Below are 26,094 nucleotides of genomic sequence, written 5' to 3' on the forward strand. Positions count from 1 at the left end.
GCGAAGTTTCTTAAAAATTACGATATTTTAAAACGCGAGGGGATTTTAGGTTAGGTTAGGTTGTTAGTTTTTAGAGACTTGTTTTCTTGATTTATACAGGGTGAGAGCTTCCTAGCTTGAGCTAAGTGGCTATTACGATCAAATTACGATTAAAATTTTTGTTCCGAAATAACGGCTCGACGGTTTTGTTCAAATTTTAGATCTGTATATTAAGCATACGGAAAAGAAAATCAACGGACCGGATTATGAAAAAAAAATTTTTTTGGAGCGCCGTAACGGCCACGAACTTTATTTTTCAAATAGCAACACAAAATTTCTATTAAACTATTCAAATAACTTCCTTGTTCTGTGTACAATCTACAAACATTATGGTAGGTTTTATTTAAAAAAAAAAGTTTTTTAACACATTTTTTTTAGGGTTCATTAGACATAAAGGGTGTAAGACTGTTTTTCTTTTAATATTGTTTTGAGCTGTTCTGTCAAGAATTTGGCATTTGAGTTTCATTTTCACTATGACGATCTCTCGTAAACCATAAGAGGTAAGCAAAGAATTTTATGCTAATTAATTTTCCATTTCAAAATTCGTTGTAGCTCTACAAATTCCGAAGCCCTGGCCAAAAACCTGGAGTTCATTTATTTTTCAAAGATATCAACAAATAATTTTAACAAACCTTCGGTGATTGTTTCTCATCTTTCTACATCAACTTTGTTATTTCTTATGGATGCCATATTAGATTTTTACGTCACTAGAAAGAGAAAACCAGTTGCCAAATTCTTGACAGAACAGCTTTCTAGCTCTAAGTAAATATTTAACAGAAAAAAAAACCTTTTTGATAGTCATCATACATCCTTTATGTCTAATGAACACTGTCAAAAGTCATACTAATTTGCTGTATGTGCCGTTTTATTACTAAACACTAAACTGTTTAAACTCCCACAGGAAAATTGTTGTGGACCTCTTACAGAATTCAATGCAATTTGGATGTTAGTTATATCATCGGGTGTATTAAACGATTATTAATTAAGATCAATTTTTTATTGGTACATAATTGAAAATTGCTTTGTTTTGGAATCCTTCTATTGTTTTTGAAATATGCTCAATTAGCCATCGTTTGTCTGTCTGTCTGTTTGTCTGCATTATGTAATTAATAATTATAATTCCTAATTAGAATTAATTTAGTTTTGGCAAAAACATTTTCACTCAGTTTATATGTAATAAAACCTGGCACAATTGTTGTAGGTTATACACAGAAAAATAAGGTTTTTCGAGTTGTTTTTTGAAAATAAAAGTTCGATGCCGTTGCGCGCTCCAAAAAATTTTTTTTTGCAAAAATCCGGCCGATTATTTTTCATTTCCGTATACCTAATATATAATATCCAAAATTTGAACCCAATACATCGAGCCGTTACCTCGGCAAATTGACAACGTACGCACGTACATACAGACGGAAAAAATTTTATTCTCTAAAAATGATGTAAAACGTCGACATTTGATGAAATTTTGATCCAAACGGTAATCGCAATAGCTATCTAGCACATGCTAGGACGCTAAAAATTACAAAATCGGAGATACCAAATACTTAGTACTCCATTTGGAAATTAATCTTGAATTGTAGCATTGAACTTTACAATGTATTTGTTATAGCAATAATTCCATGATATTTGGTATTTCCGATTTTGTAATTTTTTTTCTATCTAGGTAGTGTAAAAATCCAATATGGCGTCCATAAAGAATAAGAAAGTTGATGTGATTCACTCGAAACCCATAAGTCATACAATACAAATTTGGTTTTAGCATCGTCAGCAAGCTCAGAAAAGTTCAATAGTTGTTTGTACAACTAGTTTTGAAAGTGATACTTTTTTTCATGAATTTGTAGTTTGATTAATGAGGGCCAAGCCCGAGTTAATCAATCAAATTCATGAAAAGAAGACACTTTCAACACACGAAGTTTTTTTGCAAAGTGATCCTTAATAACCCATAATTAAATAATAACATTGACATTCGCGATTTACTGTCACTCAAAAATTGAGCTAAACGCCACGGAAACGCATAGTAAAAATCGTGAAAAAAAGGACCCCTTTCCATACGATTTTTTGACAAAAAAAAAGTAATTTTATAACTATGCAAAATATTTATAAAGCTACAAATAAACTTTGAACGGAAAAATTAATCAGCATACATTCTGCATAATTTTACCATTTAAGCGACTTTGTATCACTTACGGTTTACAAGATATCCATAGTCAAAATGAAAAAAAAACCACCCTGTACAATAATTTTTTTAAATTTCTGTTCAAATTTTTGGGTCAAATTTACCGCCCCCTAAAATCTGCCGCCCTAGGCTCCACCCTACTCAGCCTCCTGGTAAATCCGCCACTGTTAATTATGCACCAAAAGGATAAATGGCCTCAGTGGCTGGTGACAGTTTTAATGGCGGAAATTGATGTGTGTTTCTTAAAGAATTTGGTAAGAATAATTGTTGTTTAATCCTTTATTATCTACGATATCCTATGATATTCGTATTTATATTTTATATCCATTTAATGTAAAGAATGTTGACTTCTCTAAAATTATTGTTCGACAAATACACAAAGAAACTGAAGAACTGCAATCAGTGGCGCAACCAAGGGGGGTGCTTTGGGGCTAAAGCACTCCTCAAAATTCTAAAGAGAATAAGTGCTTACACATAGATAAGAAGTGGACAAATGAAATGAATTCGATGTTCCGGTTGTCTTAGCGTCAGGGTTGCCAACGTTTACTTCATACGTACCGCTTAAATATACCCTAGAAATCGCCCAAAATCGCAAAATTTACGGGTTTCTTAAATCGCCCAAAATCACAAGGTTTTTCAAGTAAGTTCACAATAAAACGACAAAATAAAATGGTATTTATTTTGAATTAACAAAAATCGCTTGTATTAAGTCAAAATAAAAGGTTGAGTTTTGTACTACTTCTTTCAACGCCCCCCCCCCCCTCGTCATTCTAGCACCTCCCAAAGCAAATTTCTGATTGCGCCACTGACTGCAATGTGAATCTTCTGATTCTGACATCTCGATAACTAAATCAGTTCATGATGTTCCTGACAGTGCCACACCATCAGCTTCATCTACAAGACTAGGACCCAACACAACTCCCAAGCGAACTTTAACTACTACATTTGATGACATTGTTCCATGGCCTAAGAAGAAGCCAACCTTGGGAAAAAGAAAAAAGGAATACACTTCCAGCGTTATTACCTCCGATTGATGGTTGCAGTATCATGAACTTAAAGCAAAAGAGAAAAATGAAAAACAACAACTCACTCAAAAAACATAAATTAGAAAGAGAGCAGCAGAAAAAAGCGAAACAAGATTCAGTTCTTAAAAAGTCCACTAAGAAATTAGCTACCAAGGACGCGACTTCTGAGGGCGATGAATGGGAAGAAAGTATAGATGACATATGACATTGATTTTCCCGAAAATAAAGACCGAGATTCAACAGAGCTTCTGTCCTGTGACGATTTGCGGCAGAGTGATTTTATTTTAGGATCATTTAAAGCCATTGGCAAAAGAGAATCAATAGTTCATAGGTATGTTGCCACAATCTTACGAATTTTACCAAAAAATGAATTTGAGATTCAAAGTTTGAAGAGTTTCGATGAACGGAAAACAAGTTTCAATTACATTGAAAATGATGTCTCAATAATTAATTGGGAAGTTACTCTCAATTAATCCAAGATAGGAGGATATTAAAGACCGTTTTTTTCAGCAGTAGTTGATATGTGGGAAAAGAAATAAATTAAAATTAAATACATAAGTATGATTGTTCATGATACAGATGAAACAATAAAAACTCCGTACCTATATGTATTTGTGAATTTCGTTATTTTTCAACTACAACAAGATGGCCATAACTATGTAGAAATCATGGTTTGGCCACTGGCCATATAGATAAAAAAGATGGCCATAACTATGGTTTCTGTGGCCATAAGAGGCAAAAATTAATGTTTTGTTTCAGTTTTTTTTTAGTATCCGTATTTTTTTATCGCGTGTCTGTGATTTCTGATTTTTTTATAAAATTTTTTGCCCATTTATGAATTTTTTTTCGACAAACAGTTGCTAAAAGTTGCCATAACTGGCGCATCTACCCTAATCAAAATTCAAATCCCAACAGTATTCCATTTTGGATTTCTACCATAAAGCTGGTGAAACTGATTTCGCATATCGCATTTAGTAACAGCCAACTGCCACCTTCATAGCAAAAATTGCGAATTTTGGATTGTGCGAAGTTCTCTTGAAAATTGAAAGATCGGTTGCACTTTCGGGTGGTAGGAAGCTCAACAATCGGTGGGTTCAGATAAAAATTATAATAAACGGTAATTATTCAATGTTACTTTTCTATTACTTATCTTACACAACTACCACACCTCCTTTGATATTCTATAGCTTTTAGAGTCGTCATAAATGATGACATCGATGGAAAAATTCCGTTTTAGATGAACGCCGTAATCCATTACTAATCGCCAATAAAACTAAACATTTCATTGAAAATAAATTAAATTTATTCACCTACCAGCCAGATGTAACCGAAACCGATGTATAAAAAAGCAATTTCTAGACAGGATATTGAATTAATATAAACATTCAGTCTATACGGCTTCATTAACAATTAAGAAGTTACATATGGCTATAGAACTAACGAACTGCTTTATAAAAAAATATGCTTGCTAATTGCGCCAATTTGACTGACACTAACATTATTGAATAACGGATACCTAGTGATTATGAATTTTGGCATACTAAATGTAATAATCGACTGCGGTTTTTAATTGGCGCATAAAAAAGTGGTCGGCTTGATTTGATTATTTAACCGTACTTAAAAGACAATTTCAATTAGTAGCTACCTACATAGTAAAGCATGCAGCATTTACTGCACTATAAACAATTATTTATGAGCTATATGCATGCAAGTCGGCTGAAAAAAGTTTTTTCGTTCGTTCATCAATCTTTTTGGTTTCAAATTTTAATTAGTGATAAATCACTATGCACGGAGGACCATATAAATTCCAATTATAAGTTTTATATGGCTTACGCCCAGTTTTCGTCAAATAAACATTTGAGTATACATTGTTTTGAACGCCATAAAAATGTATAGCAACTTCCAAGGCGGTATGGTATTACGAAATTGCTAAAGCGGATCTTGGAATCTATGCCTACTGCTTTGGCAATTATAAAAAACGTTTTTCACGAGTACGTGCGTGCAGGATTCCTACCCAACTTCCTTGGCAAATTACGGCCTCTCGTTTCAATATGCATTTGATTTGAATACCTAAAACTGTATAATTTGCATAGGATAAGGGAATCTGGCGACATTAACAAGTTGTGGTTATTTCTCATTACTTTTAATACTCGCAATATTCACCTTTTCATATTAAATCTATTGCATTGAAACTTGAAAGTTTTAAACATCACGGTTCTGTTATTTACGATGATACCCCCAAGGCAAATTGTTTTATTTTAATTATTTATAGTTTATACGTTACTCTGGGTTAGAGAATTCAAACAGAAAAATATTTATTTACCTTTCTTAGTTATAAATTGATTGTTGTTTATAATAAAATGCCGTTGTTCGAAATGTTTTATAATCCCGCTTCACGACTCATACGTAATAGGATAACGTTTGGTTTGTGTGCATTAGACAAATTACAGGTAGCATGTGTGTGCTTTGAAGATTGTTTTCGTGGTGGAGTAAGTAATTGCAAATCCGCTTACAGTAATAAATCGGAAACAAAATTTGAAAATTTCCAGTAGTCGAAGGTAACCACAACTTACCGCTCCCAATTTACAGTAAGCGCAATTTATGGATAACCGCTTCAGCATTACAGATGGTATGTGCGGTTGTGGTTGCGACCTTTTTTCTTAATTAAATCACATACCTTATTCACAGTTCTAACATTTGAAATCAATAGATGCTGATGGATCTCTGATTTCGACTGCAACTAATTCTCTTCCCCCTCTTGCTTGAGAAAAGAGAAAAAAATGATGTCCAGTGCCAGGTTATCCTTAAGGGCCAACAGACTTGAGGTCCTAGGTGCAGGGTTTTTCACGGCGATTGTCTGAGGTCAAGATAGTTTTATTACACTTTACACTTTTCGTATTCTGCATCTTGATTCCAAAATGTTCAACATTTGAGGAAACTTTTTTATATGAAAATAATCCTTTATACAGGGAGGAACAATCGCATGTATGGTGCATGCCATTCATCATGCCTAAATTTTTTTTTTCGTAAACCATCACAGATAGCGATATTCATCAAGAGACAAAAAATGCTTGCAAGTAAACTGTCTATCAGTGTCTAAAACTTCAGAACTGTCAAAATAGTAGTTAAAAAGTTTTAGACCTCTTCAGATGTGGATGGTCAGTGTTTTATTACCACCTACATAGCAACTACAATCAAAACGATGATATCACAAAGACCCTTTTTACATTAGACATTCACATCCCGAATTTCATTTTAATCGGCAAAACCATTTTCCGATAAAATAAAAATAACGATTTTTTTAAAATCTTTGGCGGTAGATAGCGCCTTACCGAAGCACTTTTGGATAGAGGTAAGTTGGGTTAAATCGTCCTATTTTGATACCAAGAACCCATGGTAGCGCGTTGTACAGACCTTTTAGGGACACCCTGTATAGTCCAGTCAAACGGTAGTAGGGGGTTTATTTTATGTTTTTTGGTGTGCAGAACACCAATCTGAATGTGTACAATAAAAATGTTTCCCGCAACTATGAGAAATCATAAAAAAACCCTAAAAATAATGTTTTTAGTGGTTCCCACCTTATTTACGCAAAAAATTTAATATATAACGTAGAAAAGTACCTAAAATTTGTTGTACCTCGTATAGTTTTCATGCAAAGAAAGTGTTGAAATATGGCTAATTTTAATAAAGCTTGGCAAAACTTTTTACAATAAACTTGTAACGAATATAGCAAACGAGTTCCTGGATCATAAATTTAATTAGTCCTTTTTTGAGTGATGGTACACATAAAACTGACCAGAATTGTAAGATTCGAAACCGTTCGCGAGTTATTTGTAATCCCACACCCTAAATTGCTTTCACATTGAGATTGAGTTAGAACCGACACTGTAGCAAGTGCCTTAGGGGAACGTTGCAACCCCTATACCTCCACTCCGTACATAGGCCCTCTCTCACTATTGCATCGAGCACCTCCGCCCCCCTCCGCCTTAATTCTGTTATCTGTGCATTTGGCCCATTGTTTATTTGCGTTTGGAACCCTAAACATTTCATTTCCTTTACCTCTTCTACTCTATCCGCCCTTCATTTCCATTATATCTCCATTTTCCTTCGATCTACATTCCCAAATTTCATCATTTTCGACTTTCCTACATTTAGCTACGCTCCTTTCCTTTCCCAATGCCTTTTCATTCTTCCCGTCGTTTCCTTCACCTGTTATATCTCTGTTGCAATGATCACTGTGTATGCCAGAGACCATATCTCTCTTCGTCCCGCCAACTAACCCTCCACCTTGGCCCTGTCTTAATACTTTTTCCATGTCTCTTAAATAGGGAGCATCTCTGTCTTGGTCCAAAACACTTCAGACTCCTTCCTCTCTAACCCTCAACCCTGTCTTTCCATAATCTTCTTGAGTTTGTCCCAACTTCTTGTCAATTTTCCCATCTTCCATCATCTTCTATACACATTCCCTTTCCACTCGCGCTTTGTCCGTCTGACCGTTTGTACCAATGTCATCCACTTTAAACTGTTTCGTTGTAGTTTCTTTCTTATACGTTGTAGCAGAGCGCCGAGGCCAGAACGACAAAAGATTTTTTTTTAGTTACTTGCTTCCCGAGTTATTACTGATTCCGTGCGGGGAAAATGCACTTTCGTCGGTCAGTAACCACGTCTATACTATTGGTAGTTTCCAATTCCTTTTCCATCAATCTGTGTAATACGTATATACAGTCGATCGTTCCTCTCCCATTTCTGAAGCCCATTTGTGTTTCCTCCAACATCCTGTTCTCTTCCATTTCCGCTTATTCTATTTTTCTTTTCTCCCCTGTTTATCACCTTCCAAAAATCCTTTTCTGCTTTTATTTCTCTGATTTTCTCTTCGTATTCTTTCTGTTTCTCCATTGTTTTTCTTTACATTTTCTTTGTTACTTTTTTATCTTTTGTCTTTCTCTTCTTTTCCCCTCTTCTTTCTTTTTCAATCATTTCTCTATATCTATGTCTCTTCGCTACGCCACTCGTGCCACAAGATAGTAGTATTACAATAGGTCGCATTGTAACACTTGTCTTTCAATATACTATTCCGGCCCTTAAAAGCCCAAATTAAATCTTAAAACATACTTTTTTTTGTATTCTACGCGACCAAGTTAGTAAAGAAAAAGTGTTCAATTTCGAAAATTTAAATTTTCCCGATATTCGGCAAAGACTTGGGCGTTTCCTGCGAAAAAGTGAAAGTTCGGATATTTTTTCAGAATTGCGCAAAAATGATAGTTTATAGTCAATCGTTTTATAGTAATTTTTCCACAGGCCCTTCTTTCTTTAGGGCCCAAAAAAGTTAAAAAGAAACTGAAATGATCTTCCAAAAGCCTTAACTTTTTCAATTTGTAAAATCTCGACGCGTAGTTTATTAAGCTTGACAGAGGAGGGACGAGAGCATGAAGTATATCAGGCACCTGTGACTTACGGTTCCAGAGAAAAGCAACCTTAATTTTGAAGTAGGGTCAGGTGTCTCAAATTAGTATTATTTATATGATAAAATTCTAAGTTTCAATTTTGATTTGTTTTGAGCTAGTTGGGCAGGTGTTTCGTGAGAGGGTGTGGTAACCGCACGCCATTGCACACAGAAATATAAAATTCTCTATTTTAAATCAGATGTTAAATTGACATTAGGTTTAAATGAGTAGGCTAAGTTTCTCTTTAACAGTAAGAGTAGATACAATGTTTGTAAATTGAAACAAAAGGTTGTGCATTCTAATATCTGTCATACATATTAAATGTGGGACGCGGAGCACGAAATAAAATGAAGTTCAAAACAAAAATCAATATTTATTCTATGGAAACGACTACCCAAGCTTCCTGCGGAACTCGCGTGAAGGTTTCCGATTCAAGAAATACCCGAAACAAATGTTGTTTTTGGACTGAATTTTATTATACTAAGAAAATAATCTCTAAACTTAACCGCCACACAATCTCTGTTTACTAAAACTTCGAAATTTCCAAACCTATACCACCCTGTATAGTTTCTGTTATGAAGCTTATGGGACTACTAAAAATCACCGAAATTTTAGTCATAAAAATTCGAAAATTCCAACTTACAAGCTACCGTTAGTCGTTACACTAGTAATGTTGAATGATTAAAGATTTAACGATAAAAGAGATCGATTATTTAATTTTGATTAATGTAAAAAACGAGAATCTAAAGGAATAATGTACCTAGTCAAATTGCAAAATAACAATTAAGAGTTTGAAAACGAAGCAACCCTGATTATTTACACTTGAGGTGAAATATAGCATCATAACTCCAAATTAAATGCACCAACCCTTCTCAAACATAATCTAGATCAGTATTTTTAATAAACCTTCATTGATGTAAATTATATTGTTTCTTTCACCATTGCCTTCAAATACACTGAACAAAAGTATATGGGCACAAAGAGAATTCCGAAATAGGCAGCCAACGTATTCTCATCTTTCATCTGCATTGCAACAGGTTGATGACTAGCGTGTCTTTCTACATTAATGTCACCACTTTACATAAATAAATAAGTAATCGACGCATATTATGCAAGTATATCATCAAACTCTTTGGCCTACAGACTTTGTAAGAACAAAAGAATGACAACGAATGGGTAATAAAACACAGGCGTATGTGGGTGGATTCCACCATTTAAATAAATCACGATGTGTAGAATAAAAATGTGTTTTATTCTTATCTGTTACTAGTTGCGGTTTGTGTGTTTAATAATAACATGTGGGTGGTCCAATCGAAGATGATGCCTTCTTTCACCAAACCGTGTAATTTAACAGATTTACAAGTTTGTTTCGCTTGGACTTTTTTCACGCTCCCATATACCAATGGTATGCGGTGTAGAGAGTGCAAAATCGAGCCCCAAATTCCGTTACACTTTCTGGTAATTGAAAAACATTCACCTGTATTGTCACGATGAGTTTCAGTAAAATACACACGGACCAGACAATTACCTGATTAAATGAGTGTAACTCCACATAATTAGTTAGTATCATTTGCTTCAATAAAATGTCATTAATGTAGTGTTACTTTATGTGGTTCGATAACGAACGTGTTCTTTTATGGTTTGATAATGATCGCCACGCAGAAGTTATAGGTTCTTTAGTACCCTACGTATAGGTATCGGCCCAAAGCTTTCCATATTTGGCCAATAGTACCATTTTGTTTTGCTTTATTCGTATAAAGTTAAACGTTTTGTTAAATGAAATTATCCTTTTACGACAATGAACGTAATGATCCAAAAGTTCTTTGTCGTTTTCGAGATTCTCACGCCTAAATTATGTACTATACTATTAATATCACGGAATTTGGTAATATGCGCTTATCCATTATTTTATGAAGAAAATCAACATATAAAAAATCACTTCTCCATAACGAGGTTAACTAAGTTCGTGACCCAAAATTGGTAGGAAATAAGTACTTAGATTTTTAATTCATATGAGATTTGAAAAACTGTTTTATGTTTTAATCGCAAATAAAGTATAAACAAATTATTAATGCTAGGGCGCAATAAAAACGCTATAAAAAAATTTTCATTAATCATGTAAAAATCCATTTAAATAAAGGAAGTTGATATGCATGTCTACCATAATACTGGCACAATTTCTGAATTTGTCCCGAACTGAGAAACTTTCAAATTAAACTTATTTTTCGTAAGTGGGGGCCTTTTCAGTTTTTCTAAATTAAAGTTTCATCGGGCCCGGTATTTCAAATATTCTAAATGGAATGTTTTAGTCCGCACACAAAACTTAAAAACCTTTCCCATTTAACCTAATCGCTATGATCTAGTTACCAATGCAATTTTGCTCACCTGTTAATAATAAAATTCCTTCCCGAGGATTGCCAAAATCATTATAAGGGACCTGTAACAAATAAAACTGAAGATAAAAATAAAAAAGTCATTTACTTAAGACTAGAAATCGATTGTCAGTTTGATTATGGCCAGCGTAGTATCGTATCGTAAATGTACTAAGCGGCGGCAGAGCAAATGCAAGTGTTATAGAGGAGTCAATGATGTCCGTCTGTCTGCCTGACTGATTCGATTCAAACTTTCTTTCTGATGTTATTTGAAAAGGTACAAAAAAGTAAAAAAAAAAACAAAAGTTGGTTTCAACAGGATGGTGCACCCGCGCACAATGCCATATTCGTGCAAAAATACCTATCAAACAAATTTTCTGGGAAATGGAAAATATGTCCGATCGTATTTCCTTTGGTTTCAGAGATCCCCATGATAGACATCCCTATCTTGGACCCAATGTCTATTATTTCATTTCTAGATTATACGTAAAATTCTATATACATTCAATGTATAATGTCCTTAATGGCCAAACAAGACGTAGGAGCGTAGGAGTAGAACAGGGACAAAGTTTTCCAATTTACAAGTGCAATTAAATCGCGCGTCCAGTCAAACCATCAAGGAATAACAATTGATTTGTTATTTTTAAAGACTTTTCACACTACTGCGTGAAATGACACCTTTTCAGACTCTATTTCGATGTGAAAAGTAAGTGGATTTTAATAATAGTTACCTTTCGAAGACGCCAAGAATAATTAAGATTGCTCACAGAAAATTATTCAATCGAATTTGAGACATTAATGCGAGACGACGATAACGCTTAATTAGGATTATCGAAGTTTCCTTCATTTCAGAATCGCCTTCTTAATATTCCCAACTCTATTAGCACTTTAGTAAGTAATTAAACCAATTTTATCATCGCAGGATGCAGCATCTAATCCTAACCGAAATGAGTTAATTTGATTTAATAACAACTGGAACGTTCGTTTGGTGCCCATATAAATTAATTAATTGGACTCCATTCGATATTGTGCCTTTATTGTCGGTAATTAACGTTTTTCTAAGAAGTTTTCATTTGTTGGACCGACGCCTCGTATAATTTAACGACGTGTGAGTTATAGTTTTCGTCCAAATGGCCGGGTATTGACAAGGAAATCGAACGAAGAGGATGTATAGAGCATTAATTTCACTACACCTTAAGGTTACAAAATTTCTGACTATAAAACCACGTCGGTCGATAAGATAGAAATTTTAAATACTTAAACCGACAGGAAATTCAAATAAAACGGATAAGAGTATATTTACAAAAAACGTTAAGAGGTTAATAACTAACAATTCCTGTCGTTGTTTTATGGCGATTACTACCAAAAGTGTGAACTTTAATGGGGATTGGAACTAAGCAGATCAACGAGAATACTCGTTTACTTTCTGACATCATTGTTGAGATGTTCCGTACCATAAATCTAATAAAAAGTAACTTTCTATACAAATTGTTGAGTGTTGTGAATACGATCACCAAAAGTGAAACAAGATTGATCTCTTGTATTGAAATAAGAGCTAAATTGAAGAAAACAGCGTAAACGCCCACATCTACGTATACCCTCTAGTACTGCATTGAACGAAATCTAAAAGGAAGCAGTCGAGAACTATGGAAAAAATAAGAATCTTACACATCACTCCAAAGATCAAAAAAGTAGTACTCATTTAGTAAATTATAGCAATTAAGCCGGTTTAGATTATCAACCTGTGCCATAAGGAATTACATACACCACTGACCCATGAATTTAGAAATACGAGTGGAACTCCAATTGCAAACACCAGCAAATACATTGTAGGTATATCTTCCTCACTACCATTATCTTGTGCAACCTTACTACCTTTATAACAAAATTCCTTTATATGCTTTATAGTCTCACATAGTAGACAATGAAATTTGATAGGAAATGTATCTGCACAAATTCAAATGTTGCAAGTTGTTTAGTTGCAATCAGAAACTTTCATTTCGTAACTTCAAATTTCCGTTCATATTGGCTCACAATTTATTCAAAGTAGTAATTAAAAAATACGTCCACTTTTTAAAAAATAACATTATAATACTATGTTAGATTACAATCATATAAACTGTAACATTTTGAACTTCTAACAGCACAATCTTTTGGAACTGTTTGAAGTTATAGATTCTACAGGCCACATTTCTATAAGAAAATTTTTTTTCCGGTTTGGATTCTGGACATTTTTTTTCGAGCAAAAAAAGGCAGTGTATAATACCTTCCTTTTTTACCAAAATTCGAACGTACACCAAATTTTCGAGAAAACAACATTTTTCGTTATTAATTTTGGTGCGTAGATCCAAAATTGTACTTTTTTGCGATTAATTCTCAATCAAAAGTTGATAGACTAGAAACCCAATTTTGTAGAAAAATGCAAAAGGCTGTAACTTTTTGATCTAACAGCCCAATCTTGAGAACTGTTTGAAATTCATGGTTTCATACAGAGGGCACATCAATCCTATAAGAAGAATGTTTTTTTCCGGTCGATCTGAGAACATTTTTTTTTCGATGGCAAAACAAAGGCCGTGTATAACTTCCTGTTTTTTACCAAAATACGGACTAGCCAAAATTCTCGGGAAACACTTTTTCGTATTAATTTGGTGCCGTAGAATCCAAAAACATACGTACTTTTTCGATTGACTTCTCAATCAAAGTTATAGAACTAGAAAGCAATTTCGAAAGAATTCAAAGGGCTGTAAGTAGTATGTAATCCGCCGGTTCTGGACCAGATTTTGGGCACGACAAAAATTTTTACTTTTCTTCAAATATTCACTATATTTTAATCATTTAATTCAAAAACTAGTAATTTTACCCCATTATTACATGAATTTCATCAATCCGATCACAACGATAATTATACATATATTCTGGATCACCTCCGTTCACAAAAAAACCCTCCTTTAAATATATATAAAAATTTCAAAAATCCTTCACCATTTTCATGCAGGATTTATTTAAGTAGTTTTAAATATTTTTTTACAAATAAATGACTATGGATTTTACCAACCTAAATAATAAAACCCATTACAAACCTTTCATGAATTTCAAAGATTTAAAAGTTGATCAAAAATATAAAATTACAGATATCAACACATTAAATTACGGAAATAGAATAGTAGTAGAAACAGATGATTTTAAATGTGTCTTACCGCCAAGATTCTACAATCAATTCATGAAAAATAATCTTCTAGAAACTTGCAAAGACTGTTTAGCCAATAATGATATCTTCATAACAAATACTGGAACTAATTTAAAATTTACTTAAAGATTATATCCAAGGTGTGTGATGGTAATAAAAACAATTTTCAAAATTCACTTTGTAAACCAAAGGTTTTATGTTGATAAATAGACTAAAAACACCTAGAACAACCGCTGAAATTTTCTATAATAAAAGAAATCACATAACTCCTGCAACAATAGACAAAAAAATTAACGCATCTGCTACAACGAGAAAAAGAAGGAAATTGTTGGTTTTAATAATTATATAAATATTAACAATAGACAACAAAAGGTGTTTTATTTTGTGTTTGAAATGAAATTATTAATTTTATCTATTTTTCCCTTACTCGGAATCCCGATTAAGGAAAATTTATTAAATTCTTTTATTAATTTTCCATTTATAAAAATTATCTTATAATTTCAAAGAGTATTTTATTAAGAATATTTAGTCGTCTTCATCAAATTCTTCAACAGATTTTTGATTCTTTTTAGTTAGTTCACTAATTATACCAACATTTATTAATATTTCCGTAATCCGTAATGGAATTTCTTTCATTTTTTGTATAGCTAAATAATCTGGATCAATATTATCATTCATAATTGAATTTTCACTATTAATATTACAATCACCTTCAAATCTGATTTTAAATTCTATTGTTTTATTTTTGTAATTTAATTTCCAAATAATTCCAAAAGGAAATAGAAAACTAATATGGTTTTTACGTCTTAAAATCTCATTAAACTCATTATTATATTCAGTGTTTTCAATAACTTTATAATAATTATTAATAAAATCATCAATAGATACACATTTATGTTTTGATTCTTTAATATAAAAATTTCCAAACTTTAGCATAATGGATGTATATCTTTCATGTTTCCCTAAAGTTGTGTCAATAAATTTATATTCAGAAAGTAATTCAGAAACTTTTCTGTTTTCATCAATTTCTGATTCTAGAAAAGAATTTATAATTTTCTTGTATAAATCTACAAAAACTTGACTAACTTTATTTAAATTAATTGCACAATTATATGTATCCTTAAATTTTAATATTGCAAAGCTTCCATTAACTTTACAAAGAGCTTTGATTTTTTCTTTATCATCTTCATATCGAATAGATCTCGAGTAATAGTCAGTTTTTTTTATTTTTTTACAATTTGAATCTAGTGAAATTTTAGATAAATCACAATTATTATCAGAAGAAATAATATCAAAATTATCTAAAACTTTAATAACTTCTTCAACATTTCTTCCATCGATTTTATTTGCCATGATTTATTACAAAAAAATTTTATCAATATTATAACAAAAAATTTAACTAATTTTATAACCATAAGGAAGTGTATTAATATTATCAATTAAATACCTTTTATCATCATAAGGTGAAAGAGCAATTTTATTTAATTCTGTTGTATATAATTTTAATTTTTTAGATGTAATATTATATACTATTTGATGATTTATTTCATTATTCATTAAACAATTCTTATACATTTCAAACTTAATTTTTTTAATATTACACTTCTTAATTCCTTTGCAGACTTTCTTTTCATTTATATCATTTCTAAACGCATACATCTTAGATCTTAGTCCAACAAATTCTCTTAATGGTTTTCCTAGATATTCATCTTTAAATAATCCTGGAACTTTTTTATTTACTTGAGGAATTCCGTCTATTAAATAATCTGATGTATCAAAATAATCTAGATTATTTTTTATATCTTCATAAATATCTTCTGTTTCAATAAATACTATAAATGAATCGGTATCTGTTGCTAGTAATTTTATTTTATCATTATATTTTTTCTTCAAGAAATTATAATAAAATTTATACATAAGTAATTTGGATAATTCTAATACAACAAAACCACCATAAATTGGTTTATTTAGTTTTATTTTAGTTTTTATTTTATGAAGTAAAACGACATCATCATCAATTATGGTTCTTGTTTCATAGATTTTATGTTCATCAAATTTTACTAATGAATTTATTAATTTAACATCACATCTTTTTCTAACATTTTCCATTTGTTTTCCATAAACCGCATTATTCATCAACTTATAAAAATCTTTTTCAAAATCATTTTTAGCTTCTTGTCTTAATTTAGTATTCTTATCAATATATGGTTTTAACCATGCTTTTTGTTCAAATGATATACAATTAATAATCTTTTTAAGAACTATTCCTTGTTTAATACATTCTTTCAGCATTCTATAATCAATTACATAATCTTTCTTTGATTTAAGAGTGTTTATTAATTTAGTATCTTTTGGAAGATTTCCAATTTTCTTATTAATTAATTCTTTTTGAAAAGGAGATAGTTCATCATAATTCGGTTTATAATGTTCTGGTAACATTGGATAATCTTTAAACTTTTCATGTAATTCTTCTGGTATATCTAAATCAACAATAAATGTATACCCATATTTATCATCATCTTCTAATTTTAAAATTTTTTCTTCAGTAAATCCATTAGGTCCATTATGATTAGTAAATTTTCCTATTGGTAAAGGTTGACTTAATGAATGACCATATAAATTGTTTGCATCCAAATATAAAATATAACTGATGTGTTTCTTACTATTATATATTCCTATTTCCTCAGCTTTTTCTCTACTCAATTTAATTGTTTTACAAGTTTTTTCATCATAGAAATAACAATTATTTGCTAATGCGTGTCTGTGTGGAATCATAGATATTCCGCCTCTAATTCCCTTTTCATAAATTTCATATGTTTTTTGATCGGTAATTAATTCCAATTTTTGTCTTGTTTCTTTTAATGATGCAGCATCAGCTAAATTAGGTGCAGAAATATAATAAACCGGATCTAATTTATAATTATCGTAGCAAGTTTGTCTAAAATTATCAAAAACATCTTTTAGTAATATTGTATCTAATTTTAAATATAAATCATGATATTCTCCAAAGTTTTTACAATTAAAATGTTTATATACTTCATTAGCAAATGTTAAATCATCTATATTTTTATCATTAAGAGTAGAATACCAATCTTTCTTATTTAACGGAATGTTTTCTCTAAATTTAGAATAATCATCAACCCATTCATAAGGATAAATACCTTTTCTTAAAACTAAATGTAAATCTTGTTTTTTAAACTCTTTCAATATATTTTGAAATTTTTTATAATCAATTACTTTACTTACATTATTATCACATTTCTTACATTTAGCTTTTAATTTTAAAATATTATTTTCATCAATTGGTAATATAGTAATATTATTTATTTCTTGCTTTGACCTACATTTTGAACAATAACAATCATTTACTTCTGCTAAATTATTTATCGCCTTATCTAAACTTGTGCTTATAAAACGAAATGAATCAATAAACCTAAATTCTATAATTACGTTTTGCTTATCACCTTTTTTTTTAACTATCATTTTTGAATTACATTCAGAACACCATTGAATTATTTTATTCTCTTCTTTTGTTTTACATTTTTTACATATAGATATATCATTTTTTTGATTATATTTATCAACAATAACCTTTTTAGAAAATGTAATAAAATTTTCTTTAGTATTTGGAATTATGTTAATATCTTCATCTTCATTTTCATCTTCGTCTTCACTTAATTTTAATATCCATTTTAAAAATAATTTTGAATCATATCTTAAATTATGAATTATTATTGGAATAAATTTAGGTAATTTTAAATTTAAATTACATTTATTACATAAAGCAGATCTATATTGTCCATTTACATGATTGTGATCTCTTACTTTGTATACCTTTTTTCCATCAAATTCTATACCACATATATCACAATTCGTAGCATTCATATAATTATTTATATCATCAATATTATTCCACCTCATTGGTATATTAGTTTTTCTTATTTTATTATATTCTTTTCCAAGTCTAATTAATTCTTCATTAAATTCTTTCATTAATAAATCTACATTTTCATTTCTAATTAAAGTATTACAATTTGAATAAAAACTAAAACTGTTTGGAATATGTTCATGAATATGTTTTGATGATTCTCCTATGTTTTCACTTATTTTCTTAAGAGTACATTCAAAATCAAGACTAACAACAAACGGATGAAATTGTTCAGCTCCATTTGAAATATATTGTCTAATACTGTTTCTAGGCATTTCAATAATAGTTTTTTCATGTACACAATTCTCAATATGTTCATTTAATTTGTCTCCACTATCAAATACTTTATGACATTTCATACAAATAGACATACGCTTATCTCTTTTATGGATTTGACCACTCAATAAACCAGATATATTTTTTATTCCCACAACATGACTATTATATAATAATAAATTTACATGTTTTTCTACTGTTTTATATTTCCAGCTTGTATGTAATAGTTCAAAATTACTGTTATTAAATTCATATACATTAATAGATATATTAAGAAACTCTTCATAAATTTCGATATTTTCCTTAGTTATTTCTACAGGATAATTCATTTTCAATTCTTCATATTTTGATATATCATATTGATTCGGTCTATCAGAATGATCACTAACTGGATTTAAAATAGATTCTAAAGCATATTCAATACATCTTAAGTTTTCTTTCATTAAACACTTAAATTTATTATTTTTAATATTTTTAATATTAATACAACATTTTTTATTTTTAATGAATGGTGGTAATTCAACATATGTTCCACCACGAAGAGGATTATATTTATCAGAACACAAATCCACTCTAACGATTTCATCAAATACAAATTTAGTATTCTTTGCATTAAAAGATTCCATCTTTCCTATTATATTAGTTTTAGATTCTTCGACAACACATTCAATAACGTTTGTTTGGTTTAATGTTATATAATGATTTTGAGAATGAGAATGATATTTATATAGTTCATTTGTGGCATTATTTTTATATTGAACAACAGCTATAAATTTAATGGTTACTGATTTTTTTCTATTTAATTCATTATTAATAAGATTAACTACTTTCTCTTTAATGTTATCAAAGAATAATCCAATATCATATTTTCCAGATTTACAATAAATTGAATAATCTGTAACCATATTTCCCCAAGCTCCTTTTGATTTTATTATTTGAACATCATCAACTTCATTTCTATATTCTTTTGAATTAGATATTTGAAAATCATAATCTTCAAAATTTTGAATAAATTTATCTGCTTTACGTTTTCTGTTAATTTCATATTGTGTAGAAATATTATTTATTAAAATTTCTTTTCTCATTCTGTTCAGTCCTTTAATTCCTAAAGATTTTGCTAACTGTCTAAGATCAACAACTCTCATCGAATTCAAGTTATCCATTTATTAGAAAAAATTTTTATTAATTTTTTTTAAAATAATTATTAGCTTGACATTTTTTACAAATATAATTATGACCATCACTATTACTTTTATTATTATGAAAATTCTCTAACGGTTTCTCTATTTTACACACAGAACATTTTTTAATTTTATTTAATCTTCTCCTATGAATATTTGTTTCTATATGTTTATCTATATAGGTTTTAACAATTTCTTCACCACATTCACATTTTAGTTTTTCATATATTTTATCTTTACGAGAAATATAATGATCTCTAACACAACCTTTACACCATCCTCTTAATCTATCCTTAGTTCTATTATTTTTATCAAAACATTCTAAAGATTGTTCTTTTTTACACTTAGTACAAATCTTATTCATTTATATATATAAAATTTTATTAATTTTATTAAGAAACTTTTGATAATTCTTCTTTATAAAAACTACCAATAATTTCCTCACCTTTTAAATCTTTTATTTTGTATGTAATCGGTAGTGTATCTAAAACATTACTAATAATAAAAATTTCTTTGGTATAATTCGGTGTATAACCTCTCTTAAATGTTTTTCTTTCTAAATATATTCTAACTTTATCACCAACTTTATATTTTGTAGATTTATCATAACTTTCTAAAGGATACAAGTTTTGTCTTACCCTTTTTTCATTCTTTTTTAAACTAGCTTCAGTTGGTGTCATTTTAATACTCGTATGAAATGAATTATTATAATTATAAATTAAATCTTGTAAAACATCAATCCATATTTTAGTCTGATTAGCCGTAAAATATCTAAACATAAGACCTCTTAAGGTTCTATTAAATCTTTCCACTATTTGGGCCTTAGTTTCATTTTGGGTGGTAAACCAATGAATATTATGTTTCTTAAATAATTCCTGAGTGGTTTTATTAACAAACTCTAATCCTTTATCACTTTGAATCTTTTTAGGAATTCTTTCTCCTTTAAAAAGTTTATTAAATGCTTCAGAAATAAATTCACCAGTTTTCTTTTTAATTGGAATACCCCAAGCATATTTTGAGAAACAATCTATAATTGTTAAGATATAATTGTAATGATTATTTTTTTGACTTAAATTTCTCATATCTACCAAATCTATTTGCCATTGTTCATCAATTCCTTTAACATAAACTCTTCTCCTTGTAAATTTTCGTATTATAGGTTTGTGTAAAGTATAAACATCTTGTTGTTTTAGAAATTCTTCAACTTCCCTCTGAGATAATTTAGTTTTTCTCATTAAATCTTGAATACCTGTATAACCCGTTTTCGGATCATAATATATTTCATTTAGTGTTTTTTTTTAAGACCTCCACCATTATATTTTTTTCCGGGAGTTTTTATACCATTTCCAGCTATTTTTTGTACTATCTTCGCGCCTGCAGCTCCTGCAGCACCTAATGCAGCTGCTTTTGCGGCTGGAATAATAAAAGGTGCCAATGCCGCTAAAAACGGTAGAAAACCACCATTTTGCTTTAATTGGGGAGGTGATAATTCAATATCGCATCCTTTTTTCTCTTTTTTAGCTTTCTCAATGTTATTAATTTGTCTTTGAGTTAAATTAATTTTTTGATTAGGATTTTGAAACTTTAATCTCAACGAACATGAACTTTTATTCTGAAAACAAGATTTTAATTTCTGTTTCTGGTTATCTGATAAATAAACGTTATACGGAATGTAAGTTGTCATTTATATACAGAAAAATTCATTAATGTATGTTAAGTTGCCTAGAAGTTAAATCGTGAATCAAGGTTTATCATGTGCTTTTCCTACTTATTTTTAGTAGTTATATAAGCACCGTATGAGAATGACACAAAAAATTATTCATTTTAATCAAGTAATTCAAAGTTATGTGAATGGGGCAAGTAATTCCTGTAGAAGAAGTAATTATTAATTGCAGGTAAGTTTAATTTTTTAAAATATAATTTAAACATTTGTTTTTTCAGAAATGCTGCAAAAAGTTGACAAGTGTGTTAATGGCTGTATCTTACAAAATTTAGTTTACATTTTTAAAAAACTCAAGACTGAGAAGAGGACATATTCCATATGGTTTTTGAAACAAGACATCCCCCTGACTTTAAGAGAAGATTGCGAAAGTTTTATAATGATTTTGTTATGTATCGTGTAAACTGCTAAATTGTGGTTACAATTTTTCAAGGTTTTTACTTATTTCCGCAATATGCAGATAAGTTATCAAAACGGCAGATTCTGCCGTTTTCTATAAATAATTAAATATCGTATGATAAAAATATTGAAACTGTATGAAAAGAAATAGGATTAAAATCAGGATTATGTTCAGATGGATAACTTTCTTTAAATTTAATTTCAAGTAAGTCATTTTCCTTAAAAGGTATATATCCTACTGTATTACTATATTCGTCACTATTCCTACTCATTAATAATTGTTCTACTTTATTAATATAAAGTGAAATTACACTACTATAATGCTTATTGGAACTGTGATAATTAATCTTTTTAATTTTACCATTTGATTGTAATCTGAATACATCAGGATGTTTTGTAGATTTAAAACTGTTATAATCATAATATTCCATTGAAAATACAAAAGGAGAACCAGAACTAACTTTATTATTCCATGTTTTATTTGTATTACTGTATGTAATGACATCCATAGCCGAAAAATATCCGTTTAAAATCAATTGAAAATATCGATTAGACGATTTGTCTATATCCTTCAAACTTACATATAAACCGTTATCACTTCTATGAAGAATATTATCCAGTTTACTTGAATCGATTTGACTCATTTTAAAGGTTCTGTTATCAACATATGTTTTATTTACGGCGTCTAATTCATCTTTTGGATAATCAACATTAACAATTCTTTTATTTTTAGAATTATAAACATCGTTTTCAAGCGTCAAAGTTTTATCTTTAACCCAACCACCGGTGACAAGAGTTTTATCTATTTTATTATCATTTGGTATAACTCCAGATCCAATTATTCGATATTTATCTTTCAAATCAACTACACTATAATGATCGTGAAAAGTTAATGCTTTTTGTAATAAATATTCCTTATTAACAACATCTTTTGGATTTTCAGGACTTTTTACATTTACCAGTTTTCTATCAGATATATCAAAATCACCATCATTTGTTAATTTAAATCCAATACCGGGAGATCCTTTTGAAGATTTATTTTTTCCTCTTCGATTTCTTGGTATATAGGACATTATTATTTATAGGTGTAAAATTACTTCTATATTTCATTTCGGGATTTTTTAAATCAATTGTAAAGAATGAATGTGGTTGTTGGGTAGCTTTTGCATACATTTCTTTAAGATTATCCAAGGAATGTTCACTTAAAATTAAATTTTGTTACAAGATGGAAACAAAATTATATAATTACATTGTAATCTAATATCCTTAGGTACTTTAAAATAGGATTGAGTTAAATAAATTACGGATGTGTTTCTCTTTCTACCTCTGATGAATAAATCTTTATCATGGATTGATCTTTTATAGTAACATAATCATCAAAAACTATTAAATTTTGTTTATCCGGATCTAAATCATCAACATCTACAATATCTTCAGGATCTGATGAAAACTTGGAAAATATTACATCTTTTAAACAATCGTTATTATAAAGATCCTGTAAGTTTCTGTATAATGGTTCTTCTATATCTTTTGCATAAATATGTAAATTGTTAAAACAAAGATATTCACAAATTAAATTCAATAACAGACTTGTCTTGCCACACCCTGAATTTCCACAAATTAGTAACCTAAAAGGCCACTGAGGAGCTAATTTATTTATATTATGATACTCTTTCTCATTAACATTGTAATTCTTAATTTGTATTTCAGCGTCCATTTATTAGCGTACAATTTTTGAAACTAGCTTCTTAATATTCAAACTAGCTTTAAAATTTTTAAGGTAGTAAATGGATAATCAGAAACTAATCCGAAGTATTTTGAAAAATAGAAAAATCATAGATCAAAAAATTAGAGAAAGGAAAATGAGGGAACAATTAACGGAAGAAGCAATAGAAAAATTTCATAAACCTATTATTAAAGAAAATAAAAATCAATTACAAGAAATTGCTAAAATAAATAATATTCAGCAAAATCTGTTAAATTATCTTGCTGATCTACCTATAATAGAAGAACCTGCGTCTCAACGACCTATAATAACTGAGGCAGAAGAATCTGTTACATCTCCACCAGTTGATCGAGAAGTACCTAGTTCTAAACCTCCTATAATACTCGATGTTAATAAAAATATGGATAAGCCTGTGTTAACAACTCTTAAACTCGAACTACCGTCTACATTTTTAGAAATTGATAATCTTGATGATCGAAACAATAAGATAAAGGAAGTTCTTAATAACGTGAATTCAAATCATATGGGCCACAAAAAAATAGTAATGATTTGAACAAGAAAGCCCAGGCAGAACGTATAATAAATGCATTACGATCTCATAGAATGGTACTAGAAAATATTAGAGACATGCCTAATAATTATCAAACTGGCGCGTCAATTTTTTTAAATCCCAATGAAATGGTTGAAAGAATGGATATACTTATTGCATCAAGAAGAGCCGGTAATGATTGTGAAAATATCTATAACGAAATTGTTGAAATATTAGATAAATTATTAAATTTAGGATTAATTACGAAAACAAATCATAAGAAAATATTTTCTTCTATATAAATGCTGATATCAATTGATTCTGATAAAAGCGATTTTGAGGTAAATTATGCCAATAATCCTATTAAATTAACTCATTATAAGGAAATTGCTTTAACAGGTGCATCATTGTGGTATTCATGGTATAATATAAGTAAACAATTTGATAATAATACTTTTAAATATTTTGATGGCACTAGTTGGATTACATTAACAATACCGGATGGAAATTATGATGCTGAGGGTTTAAATAATTACTTACAAGATTTATTTTCACTTACTGAAGATCATTTACCTTTTTTATTTGATACAAATGATAACACAAATAGGTTCATCTTAGCTATAAATGATTCGAAATATAAAATTGATTTTACAAGTGGTAAATTTTCTAAATTATTGGGTTTTGAATCAAAAATATATGAGGAAAAAATTAACGTAGCTAAATACATAGGAAATATAACTAGAGATGTAGATCGAATTTTAATTCATTGTTCATTAGTAAGTGGATCTTATAAAAATAATCAAAGTTCGAATATTTTATATACATTTTCACCAAATGTTAACCCTGGATCCTTAATAAATATAGAACCTTTTCACCCAAAATATCTTCCTTTAGATAGAACAGATCATATTTATTGTATTAGAATACAAGTTACTGATCAATTAAATAGACTCATTGACTTCAATGGTGAAATTTAGTTTTTAGATTATATTTGCGGTAATAAAATGATAATCACGGAGCCACAAAACAGTTGTATCCAATTAAAGTATGGTATGGGTTTAAAATAATAGAAAAGATATTAAGAGGTGGTAATATTTTTAAAATATTCTAAAAAAATATGGGATGGCCAGTCTTAAAAAACAATTGGGTAGAAAAAAGTTTTTTTTGTAACAAAATAATTTACTGAACTTTTTTTGGGAATTTGCAAAAATATTATTTCAAAAACGTGGAAAAAGACTGGCATTCAACGAGGTTGTGGAAAGATGTTAAACAAGATCCACTACAATAGCCTAAAATTTTAAACAAACCATTACAAACGAACATTTTTCAAAAAAAAAAGGGTCAGGTTTAAATAAAAATTCCAACAAATCCATAAAGAAATTTAAATTGCTGGAGGAGATTAAAAAGATTAGAAAAATAATTTTCCCCCCATTATATAAATGGAGATACAAAAAATGAACTATTTGAACTTAAGAGTCTTTGTTGTTATTCGATAGGAGTACAAAAAAAAGTTATCAATATAATGGATGAATTTAAAGAAAACGATATTTCAAACATTTTAAAAGGCCACCATCTAATTATGAAATTATTATTAAGCAAATGGAACATGGAAAAATTGCTTTCTAAAAGCATATTTTACAATGTAAACAATCGAAAAATAGATCCTGCTCCTCGAGTGCGGTGTAGTAACCGTTTTCTAATAATGGGTTTAAATGATTTTTCCTTATGGCTATATAACTTATGAAAGGGGAAATTGAAAGAATCGATAATTAGGAGTTCACGTCCAACTAATTTTGTAATTTGACGGGAATTTTCTGCCGATTTGTAGTGATTCTGGTTTTGCAAGCTCTCTATGGTTGGTCAATATGGATACTTCAGATAAGCCTTGATATAAACAGATTTGAAAAATTCAGATTGATGCAACTCAATTGAAAGCTTCAGAGGAAGAATTATTAGTCAGATATTTTAAAAAAACAAAATGTAAATTTAATAAAGGGATATGCAGAAAAGATTACACTTACAAAAGATGGGAAATTTAAGAAAAATTTATACCTTTTTAAGTAAAGTTTTCAGTATTTTGTTCAGAAGCAATATT

General features: G+C 29.6%; 1 protein-coding gene and 2 long non-coding RNA genes across 3 annotated transcripts in view; 2 read left to right on the forward strand and 1 right to left on the reverse strand.

The window, feature by feature from the left end:
* The window catches only part of LOC116169877 (protein Wnt-5b-like), a gene marked incomplete in the record, with an annotated part of 302,692 nt that overhangs the window by 59,841 nt on the left and 216,757 nt on the right, over positions 1–26,094 (forward strand).
* Positions 1–26,094, reverse strand: part of LOC116169926 — a 307,419-nt gene that overhangs the window by 10,917 nt on the left and 270,408 nt on the right. Inside the window, exon 2 of the long non-coding RNA XR_004145119.1 lies at positions 11,067–11,118. This is a non-coding gene — a long non-coding RNA (uncharacterized LOC116169926). The remainder of the gene's footprint in view (positions 1–11,066; positions 11,119–26,094) is intronic.
* On the forward strand, positions 21,250–22,200 carry LOC116169920. Its single transcript, XR_004145118.1, has 2 exons — positions 21,250–21,520; positions 21,567–22,200. It is a non-coding gene; the product is annotated as an uncharacterized LOC116169920 (long non-coding RNA).

This window comes from Photinus pyralis, unplaced genomic scaffold, assembly GCF_008802855.1.
Source record: "Photinus pyralis isolate 1611_PpyrPB1 unplaced genomic scaffold, Ppyr1.3 Ppyr1.4_LG1, whole genome shotgun sequence".
Classification (NCBI taxonomy): domain Eukaryota; kingdom Metazoa; phylum Arthropoda; class Insecta; order Coleoptera; family Lampyridae; genus Photinus; species Photinus pyralis.